Source organism: Nyctibius grandis, chromosome 20 (assembly GCF_013368605.1).
Source record: "Nyctibius grandis isolate bNycGra1 chromosome 20, bNycGra1.pri, whole genome shotgun sequence".
In the NCBI taxonomy this organism is placed as follows: domain Eukaryota; kingdom Metazoa; phylum Chordata; class Aves; order Nyctibiiformes; family Nyctibiidae; genus Nyctibius; species Nyctibius grandis.
Window position 1 is genome coordinate 751,929 of NC_090677.1, and position 20,086 is coordinate 772,014.

The 20,086-nt window shown below is 48.6% G+C and overlaps 1 protein-coding gene across 4 annotated transcripts in view; it reads left to right on the forward strand.

The window, feature by feature from the left end:
* SGMS1 (sphingomyelin synthase 1) overlaps positions 1-20,086 on the forward strand; it is a 129,792-nt gene that overhangs the window by 70,452 nt on the left and 39,254 nt on the right. For 3 of the 4 annotated variants that reach the window (XM_068416572.1, XM_068416570.1, XM_068416573.1), the window contains one exon: positions 8,821-9,110. The exons of the other annotated variant lie outside the window; for it this stretch is intronic. The gene's annotated coding sequence lies outside the window, so the exon portion shown is untranslated. The remainder of the gene's footprint in view (positions 1-8,820; positions 9,111-20,086) is intronic. 4 annotated transcript variants of the gene reach the window in all.

Genomic DNA, 20,086 nt, shown 5'->3' on the forward strand with positions numbered 1-20,086 from the left:
ATGGGGACTCCACCACCTCCCTGGGCAACCCCTTCCAATGGCTAATGACCCTTGCTGAGAAGAAATGCTTCCTAATGTCCAACCTGACCCTCCCCTGGCGAAGCTTGAGGCTGTGTCCTCTTGTCCTATCGCTGGTTGCCTGGGAGAAGAGGCCGACTCCCACTTCACTACAACCTCCCTTCAGGTAGGTGTAGACTGCAATAAGGTCACCTCTGAGCCTCCTCTTCTCCAGGCTAAACACCCCCAGCTCCCTCAGCCGTTCCGCTGAGGTCAGACCCTCCAGACCCTTCACCAGCTTGGTTGCCCTCCTCTGGACTCGCTCCAACACCTCAACATCTTTTCTTGAAGTGCGGGGCCCAGAACTGGACACAGGATTCAAGGTGCGAAAGTATAAGCCCAAGTATGGACATTTTAGCTCCATTTATGCATAATAAATTAGTGACTTGCCATATCCATGGTTAAACCACGCGAGGGTGTTTTCCCGAAAGGTTCTTGATTGCTCCTTGGCTGACGGTAGCAGCTGGCATCCATCATGACGTGCCGTGTTTCTGGGTAAGGCCAACTTGGATCTATCAAAAGCTTGAAAGAAGCCAGAGCACCTGATATGTGCCAAACTACTGGTGTACAAACCCTGCAGCGTTGTAGCAAGATGTGGGGGCGAATAACAAAGCAATTAACTCTTTAATGGAAAAATTAACGGCGCTACCAGTCTGCGTGCCGTTGCAGTATTTGGTGAGGAAACAGTCTGTTGCGTGCCTGTAAACAGAGGGTTGAAAATTTGGGCTTGGAAGAAATACAACCAAATGGACGTTCTGAGGCGGTGACTTCTTTAGCCAGAGGATTTTGACACACCTGGGTAATGAGACTTCTTGGAGGAAAAATTAAGTGGATAAGAGGAGTGGCACTGCGTGAGCTGGGAGCGCTGTGGCTGGATGCGGGATGCAGTCACGTGGGAATGATGCCCTGCCCTGTGAAAGATGTCCTGGTTGAGACAGATGAGTTCAAAAAGGGTGTCTTGTTTTCTATTTTTCCTCGTTTATGGAAAGCTTTGCTCTTCTAGGTTAAAATGTGACCTTGGTGGTATTAAACATTGGCTTTGAACTGGGTAGCTGATTGCACACCTCCTGTATGAAAGCGAATTGCAGTAATGCCGTGTGCCGCCTTGGTTTTCTCTGCTTTCACCTCTGGAGCCACGCTGGGTGTTAGACTCTGCAGAGCAACACCAGCTTCTAACGGCAGAGCCACCACTGGGAAAATCCAGGTGTTTCTCCGATGATCTAAAGAGATGACGTCACTTAGACAAGAACTCCAGAGATTTGAGCTGTTGCACAGCTAACACAGCACAAGTGGCGTGGAGGCAGCGAAAGGTCCTGTGTCCTGACAGACCTCCAGGATGCGTGGGGATCCCGCTGGTGTTTCTGCCATCCTTTTTACAGGTTCCGTCACAGCAAGTGCACAGGCATGCAGCCGGTCTAGGGCAGGGATCGTCCCTCTGTACTGGGCACTGGTGAGGCTGCACCTTGAATCCTGTGTCCAGTTCTGGGCCCCGCACTTCAAGAAAGATGTTGAGGTGTTGGAGCGAGTGCAGAGGAGGGCGACCAAGCTGGTGAAGGGTCTGCAGGGTCTGACCTGTGAGGAACGGCTGAGGGAGCTGGGGCTGTTTAGCCTGGAGAAAAGGAGGCTCAGAGGTGACCTTAGTGCAGTCTACAACTACCTGAAGGGAGGTTGTAGTGGAGTGGGAGTCGGCCTCTTCTCCCAGGCAACCAGCGATAGGACAAGAGGACACAGCCTGAAGCTTTGCCAGGGGAGGTTCAGGTTGGACATTAGGAAGCATTTCTTCTCAGCAAGGGTCATTAGCCATTGGAAGGGGCTGCCCAGGGAGGTGGTGGAGTCACCATCTCTGGAGGTGTTGAAGAAAAGACTGGACATGGCACTTAGTGCCATGGTCTAGTTGACAGGGTGGTGTCAGGGCAATGGTTGGACTCAATGATCCCAGAGGGCTCTTCCAACCTGATTGATTCTGTGATTCTGTGCGATGCACATGTGATCCCTCAGAGCTGTCGCAACGTAGCGGAGTCCCATGACTGTGGTCAGATGCAGAAGGAGAGGGAACTGGGAGCTGCTGGGGAACAGGTCAGCCAGCCAAAGCGTTGGGAGGTTGCAAAACCCATGGGAGGTCAAAGTACAAACACGTGTTCAGATACAACAACACAACAGATTTCTTCATTCGCTTCTGAAGGAGGAGCAGGGGATGTTTTCAACCCGTCCTCTTTGCAAGCAATGTAAAATACTCCTTCATTCTTGCACGTGTGCTCAAGCAAGCGGAGCTGAAATTAGCTCCTTTGTCAGAGGAAAGATTTTTGTTCAGGTACGGTTCAACTTAAAAGCAGGTTGAGCTTTTTATAGGAAAAGAAAGAGCAGTGTGGTTTCCTCCGGACATTACTGCGTGAGTCACACGTTACATGACACAGCATTCCTCGCTGGAAACTTAATTGCTGGAGCTGATGAGAACATCAGTACTCTGGAACCACCCTTTGTGTTTGATACAGCTGAACACTTAACCTGCCATTTCTGGAAGTTATTTTAATAAATACTAGAGAGATTTTCAACTCTACTCTCCACTAAGATAAACTTAATGGTGTTTTTTCACTTTCAAAGCAACTGTCCGTTCTTAACAGGCTTCCACATAAGAAGTTGTAATGGCTGTTAATGCTGTAATGCAGATGTAATTATAATAAATATTATTATATATGTAATAGTTCAGGTTATTTCTCATTAGGAAAGATGATAGATTGGGGGGGTGTCCACTGTGTGCCTTTTTTTTATTTTAAAGCTACTGGCCTGTTAATCATGTGTTATATCAAACACAAATATACACATTTGCTGGTTAAAAACCCTCAGAAGACAGGATGGAGAATTGATGGCCAGAACAGATTTGTTTTAGCGATGAGTATTTTTGCATCTTTAATAAAAAATGCTTAATTTCTGGATTGTGGTTGTAGTGAAGTGGGAGTCGGCCTCTTCTCCCGGGCAACCAGCGATAGGACAAGAGGACACAGCCTCAAGCTTCGCCAGGGGAGGTTCAGGTTGGACATTAGGAAGCATTTCTTCTCAGCAAGGGTCATTAGCCATTGGAAGGCGCTGCCCAGGGAGGTGGTGGAGTCACCATCTCTGGAGGTGTTTAAGAAAAGCCTGGACATGGCACTTAGTGCCATGGTCTAGTTGCCATGGTGGTGTCAGGGCAATGGTTGGACTCGATGATCCCAGAGGGCTCTTCCAACCTGGTTGATTGTGTGATTCTGTGGATCATAAAGCTGAAAGGTCTCTGCTAAAGCTGTTCAGGACTTTGCAATGTCTTCAATTTTGTGTTTTCTTTACAACGACATTTCAGCTTAAGAAAAGTGGTTAAAAAAAAACACACCTCGGAGCTGGAAGAAATATTAAGCTTGATCTAAATAATAAGCAAGAGGATTTGTTGCATTCAGAGCATCTCTGGAGAGATCTGCGTTACAGATTGCACAGCGAGTTTGCCGTAAACTAGGTCACTTGTTTTGGGGGGGTGAAAGAGCTGAAAGAGTCATAAGCAGCAATTTGAGAGTGGCATGGGTTGTTCAGCGTGTTGTGGTACTAAATGCTAAGTGGAGGGTTTGACGCTTACAGCAAATATTAATTCAGTGCGATAGCTAATGCTTCACACAGGAACAGGTAGTCACATCGTAGTTGAGACCAAAGAGCTTTGCTCTGAAGAGAATGGGCTATATATTTTGAAGAATTTTTGCAAACTTGTCCTCAAGTTGTTGTTGAACATGGTGTTTTTAAGTGTTTTGAAGCAAACAGAAGTCAGGCTAGCTTTTTAACACTCCTGTAGCACATGTTTTCTGATGTATCAGTGACCAGAGTCAGGCTACTTGAAGGAAAAAAAGACAAAAAGACCCCCCAAAAAAAAGCTTAAAAGGTTTTTGTGATATTGTATTGTTCATGTGGTGAACATATCTCCTATGAAGACAGGCTGAGAGAGTTGGGGCTGTTCAGCCTGGAGAAGAAGGCGGCTCCAGGGAGACCTTCTAGCACCTTCCAGTACCTGAAGGGGCTACAGGAAAGCTGCAGAGGGACTTTTGACAAAGGCATGGAGTGACAGGACGAGGAGGGATGGTTTTAAACTGAAAGAGGGGAGATTTAGATGAGATATGAGGAAGAAATTCTTTACTGTGAGGGTGGTGAGACACTGGCCAAGGTTGCCCAGAGAAGCTGTGGCTGCCCCATCCCTGGCAGTGTTCAAGGCCAGGTTGGATGGGGCTTGGAGCAACCTGGTCTGGTGGAAGGTGTCCCTGCTTGTGGCGGGGGGGTTGGAACTAGATGGTCTTTAAGGTCCCTTCCAACCCAAACCATTCTGTGATTCTATGATTCTATGATATGCTCGCTGGCAGGTGTTAATCCTAGATAGAAATCAGTAATCAGTCTTTGGACTCGTTGGTAGTGGTCCTCAGTAGCCAGCAAGCCACCTGCCTCCCTGCTGGGTCCTGTAAAAATGCTTCCTGAAAAGGCAAGTGCGTCATTCCTTCGTTAAAGCCTTGCATTGGAAGGAGAGCTGCTTGCTAACTGAAGGAGAGAGAAATGCATCGCTTCAAAAATTGTCACCTATTTTATGGCGTCTCTAGAGGTGGGAGAAGGTAAAGCTCCTCTGTGTGTATCAGTTGCTTTTAAACTTCATTTTTATTTATTTCTTCATATCTCTGACTCAGGCTTCCTTCCTCTTTTTATACCAAAACATTTTTACATCTTCATGCTTTTTGCTTCTCGGCTGTGCCTGCAGCTCAGTTTGAGGTAGTGTCATTGGTATTTTCATTCATCTGGGTGGTGGTGCTTGGGCCTTGGGGTTGAGTTTGCTTGGTGGTGTGAATGAGTAGGGTTTTTCTACTTGCACTAGACTTCACTTCTCACCTTCAGTGCTGGATTTCATCTGCTAAGATATAGTTTCTTTACTGATGGGCAAGGGAAAAGGTAACAATATAATCTGCTTACTCTGACTTTATTTGATGTTTAGGCAGGTTTGAGCTGTCGAGGCAAGGAAGACCTTTCCCCAGCAAGGCTTTTGGAAGGGTGCTCTCCTGCCAGTGCATGTGGTGCTTGAACCACCAAGGAACGTTAGTGCTGAAGCTCGGTAGTAGCTCTTTAGCGCCAGCAGTCAACCTCAAATCTAGTGTTGTGTCACAAAGCTCATGTCCTGATCGGGAAAGAACCAAACAGGTCAACACTCGGTGGCCATCTCTCTTCTTCAGGCATTTTTGTGGTGATCTTCATCCTCATATTGAAGCATGATGCAGGAAGGTGGAGATGAAGCAGAGCAACAGCCGCTTAACCGAGAGCAGTACTGCCAGATGTTCAGTCCTATAGAAAGAAAATGATGTAATCCGTTCAGGCTGTCCTCCGTTTTAGCCCTTAGGCTAAATATGTCCTGGACGAAGTGTGTAGGAGACAAAAAAAACCCCCTTTGCAAGTGCTTTGGAAAAGCTCCTTAAGTATGTTTCTTTTTTATTTGTTTAGGGCTTTAGAGGGTATTAGATTGTATCTGTCTGGACACATGCAGTATTTAAATACGTAATGATTAAACATGTTGAAAAGGTGTTCCCAAAGCTCACTTTTAATTACCTGTAATACTCATCAAATCGTCTTCTCTTCTCCCTTCTGCCCCACCTCACTCCTGGGAAAACAGGGCAGGCTTTGTTACGTGCCTTGAGGTCACTGAACCCGTACAGTCGTGGATCACTGAGGGAAAAAATTGCGAAGATAAGATCTGCTGGAGTAATAAAAGAGCGTTTTTCTCAAATATGAACGCATTTTTATTGTCAGAAGTGAGTTGTTTGCCTCTGTTGTCACCAGGTGACTTCTGCTGTCCCATGAGGTGTGTGTTGGCCCAAAGTAGACATGAGTGTCATCTACATAACCAGGAATCCACGGCCTGTAGCGTGTCTTCTAATTAATCCTTCAATTCCTCTTATATATGCTCAGTGGGAGGAATTTACAGAACTGGTACTGATTGAATTACATCTAAGAAATCTTTAGGTAATGAGTAATTACCAGTTCTACTCCAGGATCTCTCCTATAAAGTGGGACGAGGTTGGGCAGATGCATCTGCACAGAGGGAAGTGATCATCCCTCTGTACTCGGCACTGGTGAGGCCGCACCTTGAATCCTGTGTCCAGTTCTGGGCCCCGCACTTCAAGAAAGATGTTGAGGTGTTGGAGCGAGTGCAGAGGAGGGCGACCAAGCTGGTGAAGGGTCTGGAGGGTCTGACCTCAGAGGAACGGCTGAGGGAGCTGGGGGTGTTTAGCCTGGAGAAGAGGAGGCTCAGAGGTGACCTTAGTGCAGTCTACAACTGCTTGAAGGGAGGTTGTAGTGAAGTGGGAGTCGGCCTCTTCTCCCAGGCAACCAGTGATAGGACAAGAGGACACAGCCTCAAGCTTGGCCAGGGGAGGGTCAGGTTGGACATTAGGAAGCATTTCTTCTCAGCAAGGGTCATTAGCCATTGGAAGGGGCTGCCCAGGGAGGTGGTGGAGTCACCATCTCTGGAGGTGTTTAAGAAAAGCCTGGACATGGCACTTAGTGCCCTGGTCTAGTTGCCATGGTGGTGTCAGGGCAATGGTTGGACTCGATGATCCCAGAGGTCTCTTCCAACCTGGTTGATTCTGTGTGATCTATTGAGTGTTATGGAGCTCAATTACTAAAAGACTGCTGGAAAAAAGGCGTAGGGAGCTCACTAGTGGCTAATCCACACTTCTTATCTCTCCTCAGATTTAAAATAAAATGGACTGACTTGGACTTCACTCTCCAGCCTGCTGGAGATACAGCTGAACTGTTACAATCCTTCCTAAAAGAGCTATGAAAAAGGAGACCTGATGGTTCACTTGAGCTGGGGTCTGCCAGCTCCCATGATCTGCAGGAAAAGGAGAACGAGCCTATGTGGGTTTTAATTCATAAATTAGGGAAAAAGCTATTTGAGAAAGGGGCAAGTTGGACCATTTAAGCTAAGTGCTTTTTTTTGTTTATCTTTAAGACAAAAGACTCTTTAAAATTAATTAAAGGCAGGGGAGTTGGCTGGGCTCACTGACACGAGGTGCTCGCTGTGTTCTCCTTGAGTTGGTGCTTGCAGACGTACAACTTGATGTTCAGAGTCTTTCATCAAAACTTTCTCCCCACCCCTTTCCTCACCAGGTTGGTGACAAACCCGTGGATATTTTTGGCTTCTGGACTTTGGGAAGGAGCTGATGGTGAACACGTTCTTCTATTTGATACCTGGCTGTCTGCATGTGTTAGGAGCAAGGACTGGTGGGCCGTGCCCAGGAGCATGTATCTACTAAAAAAACCCAAACCAACTACTCCTTAAAAATACTTATTTTCTCTATGACAAGATTAGTATGGAGGGATTTCTGTGTGCAGCTTCTGAAAAGACTTTTTCACCCTGTGTTTTCTTCGATGGGGCTCTGCAGATTCCTCAGTGTTACTGGTAACAGGCTCATCTCCTGGGGTGGAGTTCATCTCTGGATGTGTTTAAGAAAAGACTGGACATGGCACTTAGTGCCCTGGTCTAGTTGCCATGGTGGTGTCAGGGCAACGGTTGGACTCGATGATCCCAGAGGTCTCTTCCAACCTGGTTGATTCTGTGATTCTGCTGGTTTCTGTCTTTCTCTTTTTTTTTTCCTTCCTTATCCACATTATTTCATCCATGGAGTGGGAGCAGGCCACTTCATACACCTCTGACTTCACTCCTGGACAGTATCTCTTTTGCTTACAGCAGCCAGCAGAGTCCTTGCTCTCATGTAAGCTGCTGGCAAATACTTTGCCAGCACTGCTCATCCCATCACTCTTTCCAACATGTGGCTTCAGGCTGCTTTGTACTGTGGTTTTGTACTCAATTACACGGACCTCCCCGCTGTCCCACGGCGAGCAGCCAGTAGACGTCCTCCGCTCCCTCTTGTCCTCACCAGGGATGCTTCACACCTTCCTTTCCCACTCATCTTTGCCACCCCCCATATTTGTGTGCAGGAGGTGCTGCCTTCCTCGGTCCTGTGTGTTTCCAGTCCTTGGTGTGTCTTTGGGGACAAAGGCTGGATGTGTGCCCTTGGGGACGGGTGATGCTGCCTACCCAGGGACTCTGCTGCTGGTGGCGGCAGTGGCGTGTGGCCAAAAACTTCATCGAAAGGATGGGGATTTTGTTGTTTCACTTTGGTTTTAGCGTGGTTGGGAGGGGGCTGGATGTGGCACTTAGTGCCGTGGTCTAGTTGCCATGGTGGTGTCAGAGCAATGGTTGGACTCGATGATCCCAGAGGGCTCTTCCAACCTGATTGATTCTGTGTGATATATGACTTTTCTTGTTGTGGAGTGGTGTTTTTTTATTTAGGGTAGGGTTTAACATCTGGTATTGATACATATTGGAAAAATGAATCCTTCCTCCCACAGCTTCACAGTGTCATCTCGAATATTTCAGAAGTAATCCTAAGGCAAGGCTTTGCTTTGGGTTACTTACACGCATTAGGGATCAATAGACCTGAATTTAAAGGATGATTTTATTTCCCCCTGTTTTAGCTGGTATTTTCCTGGTAAAACCCAGAGCTGCCACGAGACGTTACACCGGCTGCTGTAGGAAGCTGCAGCCCTCTGGCCCGGCTGGCTCTCCCGTCCCTCCTCCTCCTCCGTCTCCTCCTCTCACCCACTGCTGACGCACTCAGCGTGGCTGGGGAGGGAGCAGCGGCAGCGGGGGAGCGTTCGTTGGCTTCGTTGCCTCCGGTGCACCGCTCACCTCTCCTGCTTTCCCTTTTCCAGGTGCTTCCAGCGTGGGGCTGGCGAGCAGAGGGGAGAGGAGCGCTGGCGAAGCCCCGCACGACGCGGAGAAGTTGAAAGGCAACTTTTAATGTGAAGGAAGTTCGGCTCGCGAAGGAGACACCGGCGAGCTCCTCGGGTGCGGGAGTTGCTCTGCCGAAGCGGCGGAGGGATCGTGAAACGCTTCAGCTTGCAGAGGCCTTGCTGCTGTCTCTTGCCGGGAGCGGCGTGTCTGGCTGGCAGCTGGGAAGAGGAAAAGTTGGCTGCTGTTCTCTGCCGCTTCATTTCCATGAGTGAGTAGCTCTCCGGCTCCGGATAATCCCGTTTTAGTTAAAAGACGTGTTCAACTGCTGGTAGAGGGCCAGGGGCTGTGTTTTGGAAGTGAGCAGGAGGGCTCAGATACAAAAAGATCTAAAATACGGCTTTTGGGGATTTTTGGCTTTTTCAAAGCTTTTTCAAGCTTGTGGTCTCTGTTGGGTTGTTGGTTTTTTTTTTTTCCAAATTAAAACCAGCCAGGCTGCCAGCAACTGGGGCAGCAGTTATCTGGCTGCTGAGTACCCGTCTTGTCCCCCCAGATAGTGTCCAGGGTCCGCCGTGTTTCCTTCAAACAGGTTCATCTCTTGCCATGGCCGGACACTGAGGCACGGTGGCATCTCTCTGTGGTTTCTAGGTTTGGAGGTTGTGTTTGCAGCACACCAGTACAAGGTAATCTGAGTTATGCGGCGTGGCGGTGGCACTTGCTTGCACAAATTAAAATCAGGGACAAGCTGCTGTCCCTTTTGCCATCCTGGACACCTCTCCCCACCCCTAACCCCCTCCGTAATTGCTGTCAGATCTCCCCAGGGCAGTTGCAGCAAGTATTTATTTGAAACAACAAGAGCAAGAATGTATTTTAGACTTTATGTGAGTTTTTTTGGCGGCTGGACATAGGAAGAGGCAGTGCCATGCGACTGTGCTGCTCCGCGTGTGTCACGGTGTCACTCGCCGCCCAAAAACGTGAATGCTTCAGTTGTAGAGGGTGGCCCTGGGTGTTCCTTTGTACAGGAACACACTGAGTCATGGGGACACCACAGAAATCCTCTCAGTGAACTGAGCGCGCTTCAGAAAGAGGAATATAACTTTATCCATAAGCTGTGTCTTAGATAGACACACAGCTGCGTCTCTCCGTGGTGTGTGTGATCCTATTTGTGCCTTTCTGGCGTAGTCGCCTTTTCTTCTCCACATAAACCTCTTTTAAACTGAATGCCTTAATCTGGAAGCTTTCCACTAGATTTATAGTGATGAGGCAAACAATTTTTTTTACTTGACTTTTGGGGAAGAAACTAAAAAACCTGTGCCTGGAGTAGCTCATCTGTGTGTGTGTGTGTTTTTATATTTGTGTATATACACACACACGTATACACACAGAAGAGCTACTCCAGGTTATTAGTCTGTGTGTGTGTATATATGTGCATGTGTATATATATATATATAAAAAATGGGGTTTTTTTAAAAGTAAGATGGGGTAAGCAAGCTTAGAGGAGCATGAATTTCTTCATGTCCTGTCAAGTAACACCTTCCCTACTTCATTTGTGAGTTGTTTTGCTTATGCAGGCGAAGGCAGGAAGGCAGACCATAACAAAACACACTCTTATCAAATATCTGCTTACAGCACTGTCAGGTAAATCATTAACACACGGTCCCGGTGCTCGTAAAAGCTGCGAAAGAGGTTTCTCAGCCCTGAAACTCCCTTTTTCCAGGAGGTAAGAAGGGAAGTTGCTTGCACATCTTGGTTTCGTGCGTGGGTGTTTGCTGCTGTCGTGGTTTCTCTACTGGTTAATAAAGTGATGTAGTGCAGTGGATTAAGGATGGGAGAGGACCTCTTCCCCGTGCACAAAGAATAAAGCACTTTCCTAAGAGAGCAGAGCTCAAACTAAGGCAGAGGGGGAAAACACAGCATGCCATGCTGTGGGTAGGGGCAGTCCCAAGCACAAACACAGGCTGGGTGGAGAATGGATTGAGAGGAGCCCTGAGGAGAAGGGCTTGGGGTGATGGGTGACGAGAAGCTCACCATGAGCCGGCAACGTGCACTTGCAGCCCAGAAAGCCACCTGTGTCCTGGGCTGCATCCCCAGCAGCGTGGCCAGCAGGGCGAGGGAGGGGATTCTGCCCCTCTGCTCCGCTCTCGTGAGACCCCCCTGCAGTGCTGCGTCCAGCTCTGGGGCCCCATCATAAGAAGGACATGGAGCTGTTGGAGCGAGTCCAGAGGAGGCCACAGAGATGACGAGAGGGTTGGAGCATCTCTCCTATGGAGACAGGCTGAGAGAGTTGGGTCTGTTCAGCCTGGAGAAGAAAAGGCTCCGGGGAGACCTTCTAGCACCTTCCAGTACCTGAAGGGGCTACAGGAAAGCTGGAGAGGGGCTTTTTACAAGGGCAAGGAGTGACAGGACAAGGGGGAATGGTTTTAAACTGACAGAGGGGAGATTGAGATGAGATCTGAGGAAGAAATTCTTTGCTGTGAGGGTGGTGAGACCCTGGTCCAGGTTGCCCAGAGAAGCTGTGGCTGCCCCCTCCCTGGCAGTGTTCAAGGCCAAGTTGGATGGGGCTTGGAGCAACCTGGTCTAGTGGAAGGTGTCCGTGCCCATGGCAGGGGGGTTGGAACTAGATGATCTTTAAGGTCCCTTCCAACCCAAGCCATTCATGATTCTGTGATTCTGTGCTGCTTGGTGGGATCAGCTTGTGCATTGCTGTCATGCAGGAGGAACCGTAGGTGAATGCTGCTTTTATTTCATGTGAGCAAGAAACCTGAGCTCTGAAGCAGTTTTGGGTGGGGGGGAATCAGTGTTTCAAATCTTCATCGAAGTAACTCGAGGCCAGGAAGAGTTTCACAGAAAAGGGCAGCTAAGATGTGTGGTTATCCACAAACCGACAAGAGCCGTGTGCTTTTCTGGGCTGTTGCTGGTGCGTGTAGTGGGGAAGAGCTTCTCAGACCCACCTACCACCTGTGCTGCGTGTGGATACGGGCCGTTGTGTTCGTGGTGGGGTTTCTCTCCCCTGGCCCCAGCAGCAGCATGGCAATTGCCAAATCACATCGGTTTCTGCTGCTTACCTATCTGTAAATACCGTAACTCATTAATGAAACTTAATTTTAAATGAGTTTGTGGCTGTTTCACTCAGCAGCTTTGTGTCATGGGATCCTGTGATTCAAATCTGCTTGAGCTGGGGAGATTTGCTGGGGGTCTTGCTGTGCTTAAATCACACCAGACTTCTGTTGTGCCTGACTTCTGTTTCTGTAGGCACGTAAGAAGTGGATTTCTCTGAGGCATTTGATGCTTACAATCTGTAGAGTCCTGACTGCATTTGTTTTAAGTTTTGATCGATCGTGTTTGCAATAAGCCTATTTTGTGGAACCTGAAATATAGAAAATACGTAGCATATGAAAACACGTTATATGGAGAACAGCAGAAGTCGCTTCATTCAGGCAACTAGTGACAGGACAAGAGGACACAGCCTCAAGCTTCGCCAGGGGAGGTTCAGGTTGGCCATTAGGAAGCATTTCTTCTCAGCAAGGGTCATTAGCCATTGGAAGGGGCTGCCCAGGGAGGTGGTGGAGTCATCATCTCTGGAGGGGTTTAAGAAAAGCCTGGACATGGCACTTAGTGCCCTGGTCTAGTTGCCATGGTGGTGTCAGGGCAATGGTTGGACTCGGTGATCCCAGAGGTCTCTTCCAACTTCATTGATTCTGTGATTCTGTGATTTATGATGTTTGCAGCAGTTACTTCAACAAAAGGGAAAGGGTTTAGCTCAGGAAGGGCTTAAGCTATTCTAGTTGTCCACATCCAAGAGCATGACTCAAAACTTCCAGCTCAACTCTTAAGCTCCCTGAATCAGCGTGGGCGGTGTGCCTTGCCCTCCCCAAGCTGTTTAGGTGCTGAGCTCTCAGTCCAGCTGTCTTATGCCAAAGGTCTGCGTGCTCCAACGAGGAGATTTTCAGTTTTCTCCCTGGAGATGCCTGGTCCTAATAAGACCTTTGAGAGCGCAGCTCAAAAACCTGGACCTCACTTTAAAAAAAAAACCACAAACCCAAAATCTTGCTTCATGCCGTTCCATGTGGCTCGACATTTTGCACAGCCTGTGTGCTGTGTCCCTGAGTTTCCAACCACCTGTGAAAGCTCAGAACTGCTCCTGCTGCTCAGGAAAGTGCCCTTTTTGCTTGGCTGACTTTACAGGGCTGCTGCACATTATCTTTTTAAAGCTGTTCTGCCACTTGAGGAGAGAATTCAGGGTTCGCCATGTGTCTGTGTAACACCAAGTGTCTGAAGGAGGAGATAGCCAAACCTAGATCATCAGTTCCAACCCCCCTGCCACAGGCAGGGACACCTTCCACCAGACCAGGTTGCTCCAAGCCCCATCCAACCTGGCCTTGAACACTGCCAGGGAGGGGGCAGCCACAGCTTCTCTGGGCAACCTGGGCCAGGGCCTCACCACCCTCACAGCAAAGAATTTCTTCCCAATATCTCATCTCAATCTCCCCTCTTTCAGTTTAAAACCATTCCCCCTCATTCCATCACTCCATGCCCTTGTACAAAGCCCCTCTCCAGCTTTCCTGTAGCCCCTTCAGGTACTGGAAGGTGCTAGAAGCTCTCCCCAGAGCCTTCTCTTCTCCAGGCTGAGCAGCCCCAACTCTCTCAGCCTGTCTCCATAGCAGAGGGGCTCCAGCCCTCTGAGCATCTCCGTGGCCTCCTCTGGACTCGCTCCAACAGCTCCGTGTCCTTCTTCTGTTGATGCCCCCAGAGCTGGACGCAGCACTGCAGGGGGGGTCTCACGAGAGCAGAGCAGAGGGGCAGAATCCCCTCCCTCGCCCTGCTGGCCACGCTGCTGGGGATGCAGCCCAGGACACAGTTGGCTTTCTGGGCTGCCAGCACACGTTGCCGGCTCATGGTGAGCTTCTCATCAACCATCACCCCCAAGTTCTTCTCCTCAGGGCTGCTCTCAGTGGCTCAACCTTGAGCCATGGGTTCAGGGTAGCGTTTGAGAGTGTCTCTGCTGCCCCTTGTGCACTTACCCCTGGCCTGTGGATGATTTTTTTGCCAGGAAAATTGGCCTGATGGAGCATTCGGTTCTCTCCAGCTGCTTTCTGCAGCTGTCTGCACGGCAAAGAAGGTGGGGGAAATGACTCTGGTTAAAAATAGAAAGGCAGATTAGGAAACTTGAGGTACGGTTTCAACACGCAGCCGAGCCGCTCTGACAACTCGTTGCTGCCACCGAAAGGGGAAGGACTTGCTGATGCTTGTGTGACTGCTCAGCCGGCTGCTCCGGCCGCCCAGCCCGGCGGAAAACCAGGAAAGGAGCAGTTTTTCCGCCATGCAATTGCCCAAGCGCAAGAGAGGAGGGTGGGGATACGAGGCAGGAGGAAGGGGATGCCTCTGAGAAAAGGCTTCTTGAACTCTGCTGGCCCAGGTAAGCCGAGTTCAGGTGCGTGGGGGCTGGAGCTGGATTCAGGTGAGCAGCTGGAACACTTCAGGTCAGGTAACGTCAGCTCTCCTGCGTGCTCAGCTCGGGTTTAAAATCACAGCTACAGCACGCTGCCGCTTCTAGGTGGGGCTCAGCTAAGTCAGCTTAGTCTGCCCAAGCTGAGGGCAAAGCCTTGAGTAAGTCTTTACTTTGCTGTTTGAATCGTTCATATTCTGATAGTTTAGGGGAAGAGTCTGAGTAGTTGGAAAAAAAAAAAACAAAAAGTACTGGGGCCTTAATTTCACTTACTAAATGTGTATGTCTTGCTTGGTTGTAATATTATACTCTTATAAGAGACTTTATTTTGCAATAAGCATGTGAAGTGTCAGGGGAAAAGTAGTCGACAGACAAGCCAAGGGTAAATATATTGTGTGCTGTGTAAGTAGCAAGCTTTTTAAGCGTTGCTTTTAGGGAATGGCCATTATACAGCGTGTTGGCAGCAGCTGTATAAACTCGGTGTTTATCGCTACTCCTCGTGCTTACCACTGGTCCTTGTAACTTCATCTGGATGGATTTTTGGTTGCCTTTCCTAAAATAAAGGCAAAAGCTAGTTAAGTAAACCGTAATTTTCTTTGCTGAAAAGTTTGTTTCCTGCTGCTGTTTTTTTGTCATTGGTTTTGGGGGTTTGGGTTTATTTTTGTTTGGCCGGTCACTAGCGGTGTTCCCCAGGGCTCAGTTCTGGGGCCGGTGCTGTTCAATATCTTTATAGATGATCTAGACGTAGGGATTGAGTGCGCCCTCAGTGAATTTGCAGGTGACACCAAGCTGGGTGGGAGTGTCGATCTGCTGGAGGGTAGGAAGGCCCTACAGAGGGATCTGGACAGGTTGGATCGATGGGCCGAGACCAACGGCGTGAGGTTCAACAAGAACAAGTGCCGGGTCTTACACTTGGGCCACAACAACCCCCTGCAGCGCTACAGGCTGGGGGAAGAGTGGCTAGAGAGCGGCCCAGTGGAAAGAGCCCTGGGGGTGCTGATGGACAGGCGGCTAAACATGAGCCAGCAGTGTGCCCAGGTGGCCAAGAAGGCCAATGGCATCCTGGCCTCTATTAGGAGTAGTGTAGCCAGCTGGGCTAGGGAAGGGATCGTCCCTCTGTACTGGGCACTGGTGAGGCCACACCTTGAATCCTGTGTCCAGTTCTGGGCCCCGCACTTCAAGAAAGATGTTGAGGTGTTGGAGCGAGACCAGAGGAGGGCGACCAAGCTGGTGAAGGGTCTGGAGGGTCTGACCTCCGAGGAATGGCTGAGGGAGCTGGGGGTGTTTAGCCTGGAGAAGAGGAGGCTCAGAGGTGACCTTATTGCAGTCTACAGCTACCTGAAGGGAGGTTGTAGTGAAGTGGGAGTCAGCCTCTTCTCCCAGGCAACCAGCGCTAGGACAAGAGGACACAGCCTCATGCTTGGCCAGGGGAGGTTCAGGTTGGCCATTAGGAAGCATTTCTTCTCAGCAAGGGTCATTAGGCATTGGAAGGGGCTGCCCAGGGAGGTGGTGGAGTCACCATCTCTGGAGGTGTTTAAGAAAAGCCTGGACATGGCACTTAGTGCCCTGGTCTAGTTGCCATGGTGGTGTCAGGGCAATGGTTTGACTCGATGATCCCAGAGGGCTCTTCCAACCTGATTGATTCTGTGATTCTGTCCGTCTTGAGAACAGTGTGACTTCTCAAGCTGCTCCTTGGTTCAGATGAGCTCCTGTTGTCGTAGCACTCATAGCCACACATCCATAACCAGTGAACCTTCCTATTCAGTGCCAAATATATCCAGGGGCATTTCAGATATCCTTGATATCCATCCTAGATGGGTCCTAAAAACCAGCAAGCCCATTGTGCCAAGTATTCCCTGCAGAGGACGTGGTGGGGGGAAAACAGCAGTTAGTTCAACATAACTAAATACTGTTTAGCTGTGTAACGTTTAGGTCAGAAAACCCGTAATGTAACACTTGCCCTGGGCAAATGGCTTGAAGACAAACAGCATTTATCCTTTTCAAGGGGCTGTAGTTATCTAGAGCTTGGTGGAATTTGGTATCGAGTCAGATTTTACCTCTTAATTTGTGAAACAAATTGTTTGGTGTTTTAGAAGTGAATTTAAGAATTGAAGTTACTCTTTCAGCCTCTGTACAAAAATCCTGAAGACAAGCAGCTAGTTTTACTCAGTTACATTTCAAAATGCTGCTTTTTATAACCAGGAGTAAAAATTCATTGGTCTCAGTGATATTATAACACTGTTTTCTTGTAAATGTAAAATATCGCTTTAGCGACCAGGCAGATTTTTCACTAGTAAGAATGTTGACACTGTTACATTTTATTAATTTTTAAGAAACGTGAAGTTGAGCTCAGTTAGATCCGATTTATTTATATTGGGGGAGCTGGTGCTTTGGCATTGCTGAGTGTTAAGCATCAAGGATGAGGAGGATTTTGGAGGAAGACCACCAGCTAGTTAGTCCTGGTGCAACTTTGATTTCAGTTTTAGTTTTCCCAGCTCTCTGGGTTTTTTGCTTAGTATTTTTAACTCCTTTTATGTTTTGAAATTTTCTCTTTTAATCTCAGCCACATGTTTTTCTTTGGGGACATTGGTTTGTCTGTTCTAAACTAGTCACACCCTCCCTAAATCCGCAGCGAAATCCTGGCATTGTTCAGCCCACCGCAACGTGTTTGCGTGTTGTACTTAGGTTGGAACAGCAAAGATCTGACCTGGACAAGCCTTAGGAAACTTTATTTTGTGTTAATGCAGTTGCAGAGGGAGAATGGAGAGATGCTTCAAGCAGTGAGGGTATCTCTGGTCTTGTTCAACTTGAAGCTATGAACAGCAAGTCATAGATTGCAAAAGCAAAATGAGAAATGAAAGCAACTTTCTGCTGTGTTAGAGTTTCTTGTCTGCACGGTTCTCCTTGCAGTTACAAAAAATATAAGCATTTTTTTGCTGGGGACTGGATTTTAGAGAAATGAAGAAGCTCTTCTAGGGGGGTTGGAGTAAACCCTCATAACCCAGGAGAACAGCGTGCCCCTGTTTTGTTTTCTGAGCTACTAAATTTACATAAACAACCCTCTCCCACACCATATATGTTTTTAAATGATAAAAATATCGTCCCTGTATAACAAAAATATAACTGTGTAGCAAAGGGACTGTTGGCAAACGTTTTCCCTGGACGCGGTGACCTGGCTTTTGCGACTTGTGAGGGAAAGGTGGGAAAGGAATTGATCTGGTAATTCAGGGTTACTTAAGCTAAAAGCACTCAGTTACTGAATCGGATTTATCTGGGAGAGAAGTAACACAGGCTCAGACTTTTGTTAATGTTTAATGCTCTGTAACGGGCTTCCCAGGCGTAATTGAGCCATCAGCAGACGAGCGATCCCGTCAGAGGAGTTTATTTGGAGTGATTACAGAGCCCGCTGTGGCTTTCAGTGCAGCCTGAGCTAATTGATGAACGGGGCCATAATTTATTTACAGTTCTTGGGACACTTTCGGACTGATTCTTCTTCTTTTAAAAACCCTTGAAGGAGAGGAGGACGAGGAGGCTGCTGGGCCTCAGCGGGCTGCCGGCGCTGCTGCCAGTCTGTCCCAGAGTTATCTCAAACATTCTGCCCTCTGTTTCGGGTGATGATTTTGCACTGCCCTGGTTTTAGCAACCACTCTGTTTTCTCCTGAGCCTGTTGACCTTTAATCTGGAGCGTGTGCTGCTCGGCTGGGGACGGTCTGACACGCGGGGCTGACTCAAGCTGCAGAGGATGGGGGGAAGGAGGGAGGAAAGAGCGGATGCTACTGCCTATGAAAAGAGAAATAAGGAGGAAAAAAGCTACAGAGGACATGGACACCCACCCTGGTTTTTGTCTAGGTCTCAGTTTGGGATGAATACTCCTGATTTTTCTTCCTGATTTTTTTTTTTCCCTTCCTGGTTTTGCTAGATTCCAGCACGATACAGTTTGTCTCCTACAACTTACTCATGGGTCTGCATCAGTAACTCCAGCTTTATGCAGAACTTTGAAATAGGGAGGAAATCCTGTCTTATAAGTACCTTTCAAAATAGGTAACCAGAAGTTATTTTATACTCAGAAATCATTTTGGGTATGAAGATGACTTTTAGTTCTGTTGAACCTCTGAATAATCAGGGGAGGAGGCAGCCGCGAGCTGGTGCGTGGCTTCAGGTTTTCCCCTTGCGTGGGGCAGACCTGCTGTTTCTGGAGCTTCAGCAGGGACCTCTTGAGCTTTATAGTCCTGTGTGGTGGCAAAGAGTACTGTGGAGTCTCTTGAAGACCTGAGCGCCGTTATCTTGGAGCATTGCATGTCCTGTCCTAAAGAAGCTGCTAAGCACAGTCTTCATCCTGAACTCGTTCACCTGGCTGCAAGTTAAAGGCCGTCTCAACTCCACTTTGCAAATACGGAGTAGTAAAAAGGTAGTCTGGAAATATTTTAGACCACATCCTAATTTTCAAGATGAAAGGCAGTTTTCAACTAGATAGACGGTTTTCATGACTGAACTTTGAGGTGCCACCTGCCAGTTGTTTGAAAGCTGCTGAATCAAGTTTTGTAAATATGGGAAAGATGTTGTGCATGGTAAACATGAGCACTGAGATAAAAATAAAAGAAGAAAAAGGAGGTGCCAGTGATTAGGAGCAAGTCTTCCATAGGTCCTATTACCCTTCCCCAGGCAAATTTGCCAAAGCAATACTTCTAACTGCTAACACTTGAAATGAAAGCCACTGTGTTTGCACTCACGTGAGTGGAAAACAGATGCAGCACCGAGTTTCAACAGGGCAGTTCATAACTACTGGTGAATGGGGCAAAGTCCAACTGGCGGCCGGTCACTAGCGGTGTTCCCCAGGGCTCAGTTCTGGGGCTGGTGCTGTTCAATATCTTTATAGATGATCTAGACGTAGGGATTGAGTGCGCCCTCAGTGAATTTGCAGATGACACCAAGCTGGGTGGGAGTGTCGATCTGCTGGAGGGTTGGAAGGCCCTACAGAGGGATCTGGACAGGTCGGATAGATGGGCCGAGACCAACGGCGTGAGGTTCAACAAGAACAAGTGCCGGGTCTTACACTTGGGCCACACCAACCCCCTGCAGCGCTACAGGCTGGGGGAAGAGTGGTTAGAGAGCGGCCCGGTGGAAAGAGCCCTGGGGGTGCTGATTGACAGCCGGCTAAACATGAGCCAGCAGTGTGCCCAGGTGGCCAAGAAGGCCAATGGCATCCTGGCCTCTATTAGGAATAGTGTAGCCAGCTGGTCTAGGGAAGTGATTGTCCCTCTGTACTCGGCACTGGTGAGGCCGCACCTTGAATCCTGTGTCCAGTTCTGGGCCCCGCACTTCAAGAAAGATGTTGAGGTGTTGGAGCGAGTGCAGAGGAGGGCGACCAAGCTGGTGAAGGGTCTGGAGGGTCTGACCTCCGAGGAACGGCTGAGGGAGCTGGGGTTGTTTAGCCTGGAGAATAGGAGGCTCAGAGGTGACCTTATTGCAGTCTACAACTGCCTGAAGGGAGGTTGTAGTGGAGTGGGAGTCGGCCTCTTCTCCCAGGCAACTAGCGATAGGACAAGAGGACACAGCCTCAAGCTTGGCCAGGGGAGGTTCAGGTTGGACATTAGGAAGCATTTCTTGTCAGCAAGGGTCATTAGCCATTGGAAGGGGCTGCCCAGGGAGGTGGTGGAGTCACCATCTCTGGAGGGGTTTAAGAAAAGACTGGACATGGCACTTAGTGCCATGGTCTAGTTGCCATGGTGGTGTCAGGGCAATGATTGGACTCGATGATCCCAGAGGGCTCTTCCAACCTCATTGATTCTGGGATTCTGTGA